General features: G+C 35.7%; 1 long non-coding RNA gene across 1 annotated transcript; it reads right to left on the bottom strand.

Moving 5' to 3' along the window:
• Positions 1-1194: 1194 nt before the first annotated feature.
• LOC149136839 (uncharacterized) lies at positions 1195-5265 on the bottom strand. The gene is made up of 3 exons (XR_016240947.1): positions 5049-5265; positions 3898-4048; positions 1195-3035 (listed from the first exon to the last, which is right to left on the bottom strand). It is a non-coding gene; the product is annotated as an uncharacterized LOC149136839 (long non-coding RNA).
• Between the last annotated feature and the right edge of the window lie 1314 nt (positions 5266-6579).

Raw genomic sequence — 6579 nt, 5'->3', positions numbered from 1 at the left:
AAGAAAATATGAGAACAAAAAAGTAAAAATAAATGTTGGATGCTACAGCTTCAGTTCTATTATCTGCACAACACATTCCTTGGAACTGCAGCTGTAACATCCAACATTTATTTTTATTTTTATTTTTATTCTCATATTTTCTTTTATACTTCTTATTTCTCACCCTTTCCAAGATAATTCCTTATAATGAACTCTACTATTCCCTTCTACTTAACTCTCTCATATCGTCTCTGATGATTCGATATCTTTTATATCCATGAAACAGCTGTAAGATTACCTTTCTCTTTATAAATAAATGTCCTACAAATTTCACATTGCCTTGGCTTTGTTGTCTCATTTTATTCAATAATAATAATAATAATAATAATAATAATAATAATAATAATAATAATAATAATAATAATAATAATAAGAGTTATTACAGAGTGGCATAACATTACATTTAAATCCTTTTACATACACAGTTTTACATAGACCTACACATGTTTCATCGGTGCAGTTGAAACCTCTGTTGGTCTATGTAAAGCTATTTGCATATAAAAAGAATTAAGGTACTCATTATTATTATTATTATTATTATTATTATTATTATTATTATTATTATTATTGTTGTTGCTGTTGTTGTTGTTGTTGTGGTTGTTGTTGTTGTTGTTGTTGTTGTTGTTGCTGTTGTTGTTGTTGTTGTTGTTGATGTTTCTATATACTCCAGGAAGCCTTTATGGATACGATAATATATTCAGGATTATCCAACGGAATACAACTCTAAATCCTTATCTCATGAGAATATTATTGGATTTCTATAAGTAAGATCGGCCGTAACGGATTATACAATACTGTACTCTTCGATAAATATACCAACTGTTGACCAATATACAAGTCGCTTTCTTTCTTTTACTTGTTTCAGTCATTTGGCTGCAGCGATGCCGAAACACCGCCTTTTAGTCGAACAAATTGATCCCAGGATTTATTCTTTGTAAGCCTAGTACTTATTCTATTGGTCTCTGTTTGCCGAAACGCTAAGTTACGGGGACGTAAACACGCCAGCATCGGTTGTCAAGCAATGGTGAGGGAGGGACAAACACAGGCACACAAACATAAATACACACACACATATATACGACAGGCTTCTTTCAGTTTCTGTCTACCAACTCCACTCACAAAGCTTTGGTTGGTCCGAGGCTATAGTAGAAGACACTCGCCCAAGGTGTCACGCAGTGGGACTGAACCTGGAACCATGTGGTTGGGAAGCAAGCTACTTCCCACGCAGCCACTTCCTGTGCATGTTCTTTCTAACTTATGGGAGAATCCGTGGATGATAAGCATGTGTAAGTGTGTGTGCGCGCGTTTTTTTTTTTTTTGTGTGTGTGTGTGTGTGTGTGTGTTTATGCTTATATTCATATATATGGTGAACAGTTATGTTTCATTAAATACACGACTACGTTCAAGTTTTATCCATTTTATTTTATATATATTTGTTTTATGGAGGTGAAAAAGACAAACGACAAAATTATATTAAACAATACAGAAACAATTTTTAGTAAAACACCGAACATTTTCTGCAGATACATTAGATAGAAGAACATAAAAGAGCTGTACAAGCCTTCAATCAGTATATAAAAACAACACAAACGCTAAATATATTCAATACAATTTTTGAAAATGAGACTGTGAAGATCTAGAAACGTCGAATATGTAAAACAAATGTAAAAGCTAACAAGAAAATAAGAAAAATACAGAGTAATGTACATAGTTGTGTATTTAATGATATATATATATATATATATGTGTGTGTGTGTGTGTGTGTGTGTGTGTGTGTGTAGATGTAGATGTATAAAATATTATACATATGTATATATGTATATGCATATGATTCTATGCAAGCAGGTGTATTTATTTGTGCATTTATTTGTGTATCTATATGTGTATCATACAAAGATACGTAGATATATGTGTGCATACACACAAGTCTATGTAGTTATGTATGAATCTACATTTTTATTTTCTCCCATATTTTTTACCGAGTGAAGAAGTTAACAGGTTATAAGAAAAAAAAACAAAAAAAAAAACAGGGTAAAAATAACTAAAAATCCAGTCTTTGAGATGGCAGGCAAATCTCAATGGCTTTGGTATTGCTATCACTTCTTTTTTTTTTCATCTGAAAGATTTGGTCATATACAAAATACTTGGAAGATTTGCCAGGTAAAACTAAACTGAGGTTATGGTCTGAAGAATGAACTAAAGTACCAAGAAAACGACAACATTAGCGAAAGTGGATCTCTGGAATGAACTAAGATCTTACAAAAGAATTATTTCCTGGTGATGTAAAGCTTCCGATAAATTCATCAACAGTAAAATGTTTTATGATGCCAAGCCAAATCTGTGGGTTGCATTAAGAATAATGCTTACGGTATTTGCAACCATGGCCACAGGAGGGAGAAAATTCGGTATCTTGACGGTCGTCCATGACGTAACACAGATGAAATATTTGGCAATTTTATCAATAGAAATGATATTGTGAAAAGAAAAAATATGTTCTGTAAAAAGTATTTGCGAATTAATAAAAGAGAAACATATTTATGTCAGAATATTGTTAGAATACTGTATGGTTTTCATTATCTGCTCTTTAAATTATTCCGAAAATATTTTAACAGGCGCAGGAGTGGCTGTGAGGTAAGTAGCTTGCCTACCAACCAGATGGTTCCGGGTTCATTCCCACTGCGTGGCACCTTGGGCAAGTGTCTTCTACTATAGCCTCGGGCCGACCAAAGCCTTGTGAGTAGATTTGGTAGACGGAACCTGAAAGAAGCCCGTCGTATATATGTATATGTAAATATATATATATATGTGTGTGTTTGTGTGTCTGTGTTTGTCCCAACATCGCTTGACAACCGATGCTGGTGTGTTTACGTCCCCGTAACTTACCGGTTCAGCCTAAGAGACCGATAGAATAAGTACTAGGCTTACAAAGAATAAGTCCTGGGGTCGATTTGTTTGACTAAAGGTGGTGCTCCAGCATGGCCGCAGTCAAAAAATTACTGAAACAAGTAAAAGAGTAAAAGAGTAAAGAGTAAAGAGTAAAGTGTAAAGAGTAAAGTGTAAAGAGTATGTACAGAAGACCAGAGGCAACCTACAGGCTTTCCCTCATATCTCCTGTATTTTTAACAAACATGTCTTGAGATCATTGATAGTAATGTAGACAGATACACGCACACACACACACACACACACACACACACACACACACACACACTCTCTCTCTCTCTCTCTCTCTCTTTCTCCTCCTCTCACTCTCTTTCTCCTTGTTACATCAATATAATATTTCATCAATACAGTATTAACCCGAATTTACCCTGTTTTATAATATTTCAGACTTTGTCTGTTGTGTTTCAATTGTTCTCTTTAACGTGTATATTATAACAAACTCTTGATTCTTGCATTAACGGAAATTCCTCCTATGTAGATGCCAGCCATTCTGTTGGAAGTCAACGGAACTTCACCGTCAAAACAAAGTGCCAGCGCAGGAGCCTCAATGATGTCACGCTATCTACTAGAAATAGCAGCCAAATCGTTTTTAATTAATAATCTTCTACATTAAAATAAAAGGACTGTTATGATACGGGCATTGAAGCTATGTTCATATAAAGAGACGGAAACTTCTTTCGTTATGTCTTCTCGATAGGGACAAGCGTGAAACAAAAACAACTTTTATTTCTAATTTGGGCACAAGGACAGCAATTTTGAACGAAGTGGGAAAGTCGATTACATCTACCCTAGCACATGACTGGTACTTTTTTTATCAAAAGGCAAAGTCAACTTTTTCGGCCTCAAAGAGTAGTATAAAGAAAAAAAATAATAAAGGGCCACTCGACCTGAAGAAAATTCTAACTGGGCCCCTACCTGGAAGGTCGTGCGTTGTTAATCTTGATATGAGATCACCATGTCACGCATGTGCCTGATGTACCCTTGTCAGGCGGGTAGTCACGATGGGTATATTGGGCTTCGTATATATTACCCCAATGTCACTTTGATGGCATACACTGATCTCTCACTGAAATAATAATAATAATAATAATGATAACGATAATAATAATAATAATAATAATAATAATAATAATAATAATAATAATAATAATAATAATAATAATAATAATAAGTCAACCATTGTTTTTCACTAGACGTCAACGAGATAATGGAAAAGGAAATGAAAGAGTAACTGAGGATGGAGTATTTCCGGAGACTGAGGTTGGTGCTGCGCCCAAAATTGACTGGATGGAATAAAGTCCAAGCAGTTAATTCGTGGGTAATTGCATCACTTTGGTATGGAGCGGGAATTATAAAATGGCAACAGAGAGAAATGAAGAAAATGGATACCAAAATCAGAAGAATATTGACAGTACACAGAGCCTTTCACCCTAAGAGTGATACCGACAGGCTGTACTTGTCCAGAAGAAAGGGTGGGAGAGGTTTGATCAGTTGCCAGGACTGCATCGAAACAGAAGAAAAGAGCCTAGGGTGGTATATAAGAAATGCCGTGGAGCCATTGTTGAAATACACGAAGAAGGCCGGAGTCATCAAAATTGAAAATTGTATAACTACATCGACCCCAGTACTCAACTGGTACTTAATTTATCGACCCCGAAAGATGGCACGCAAAGCTGACTTCAACGGAATTTGAACTCAGAGGGTAAAGGCGGACGAAATGCCGCTAAGCATTTCGTCCGGCATGCTAACGGTTCTGCCAGTTCATTGCCTTAAGAAGAAGAAAAATAATAATAATAATAATAATAATAATAATAATAATAATAATAATAATAATAATAATAATAATAATAATAATAATAAGAAGAAGAAGAAGAAGAAGAAGAAGAAGAACAACAACAACAACAACAACAACAACAACAACAACAACAACAACAACAACAACAACAACAACAACAACAACTGCAACAGTTACAACAACAAAACGAAATAGAAGCTGTGCTGTCCCTGCTATATTACAAGACAATAAATGGAAACAGTATTTGGGATGACAACAAATCTTATATTACCATTTTATTCCAAAATTGGCCGACATTCCTAATAAACTGTGTTGAGAAAGTTCGAAGATTGTTGTTCTATAACCAGAAAATTAAGCAGATGTTTCCTGTAATGTCCTTGTTTTTCAAACCAAGTATTGTTCCCGCACGTAACCCACTGCAGCCGCTTAAGTACATAGCTACCTAACACTATTTTCCTCGATGTTCAGTAATTCGGCTGCTTTTGGTGTTCAACAAGGAAGCTTCACCTTTCATAAATAGTAATCTAATTACAGTGAAATCACACCTTATCGCCTCAAATCAGCAAATTACAGCATAGGCTGTGTAATCCGATATGTACAAAAGGACGGAATCACATCTATCTACCTACCTACCTCTCTGTCTGTCCGTCAGTCTGTCTGTTAATCTATCTATCTTTTTATCTGTCTATTTATCTGTGAAAGCCCACCGTATGTATGTATGTATGTACGTACGTATGTATGTACGTACGTATGGCTGTATATATATATATATATATATATATATATATATATATATATATATATATACAGAGAGAGAGAGAGAGAGAGAGAGAGAGAGAGAGAGAGAAAGAGAAAGAGAGAGAGAGATAGACGTACATATATATATATATATATATAAACAAAGACAGGTGAAGGAACAACAAGCAAGTGTATGAGTTGAACGCTCGGGAAATGGAGAAGTCTTTTACGTTTCGAGCCTACGCTCTTCGACAGAAAGGATTAAGAGGGGGAAAAAAAACGGAGAGAGAAAAAATGTGTAAAGTTGAGCAGTCCAACATGGCGAAATGATTAGAAAAAAAGAGGTTGACTGAAAGTGAGATCATAATAATAATAACAATAATAATAATAATAATAATAATAATAATAATAATAATAATAATAATAATAATAATAATAATAACGGTAAAGGTAATGGTAACCTCAATGAACTAAGCTGTGCAAGCGTGCGTGTGTATATGAGAATGGTGTGTGTGAGAATGGTGTGTGTGAGAATGGTGTGTGTGAGAATGGTGTGTGTGAGAATGGTGTGTGTAAGTGCGTATGTGTGAATGTGGACGAGTGAGTCTAGCGTGTGTGTGTGTGTGTGTGTGTCTGTGTGTGTGTGTGTGTGTGTGTGTGTGTGTGTGCGTAGTATTTGATGTGTGCTTGTTCAGGTGGTGTGGGCACAGGTGTGTGTATGTGTGTGTGTGTGACCAAATAGTGTGTATGTTTGTGAGTGAAAGACGCTTATTTTACTTTGCTCCAGTCCACTCAACTGGCAAAAATGAGTCGTACCTGTAATTCAAAGGGGAAAACCTTGTCACATTCTGTGTCAGGCTAAATCTCCCCGAGAACTACGTTAAGGTTACACGTGCTGTGGAGTGCTCAACCACTTGCACGTTAATTTCACAAGCAGACCGTTCCGTTGACCAGATCAAGTGGAACCGACGAGGTTCTGATCGTGGTAACCGGCGGGGGTTCCAGTTGATTTGTTGTAAGTCAATACCTGCAGGAAATACATGAGCAGGGAGATGATTCCGAAG

Source organism: Octopus bimaculoides, chromosome 3 (genome assembly GCF_046866305.1).
Source record: "Octopus bimaculoides isolate indiv1 chromosome 3, ASM4686630v1, whole genome shotgun sequence".
Classification (NCBI taxonomy): domain Eukaryota; kingdom Metazoa; phylum Mollusca; class Cephalopoda; order Octopoda; family Octopodidae; genus Octopus; species Octopus bimaculoides.
Note: the sequence above shows the minus strand (reverse complement) of the source record. Positions and strands in the feature narration are given on the sequence as shown.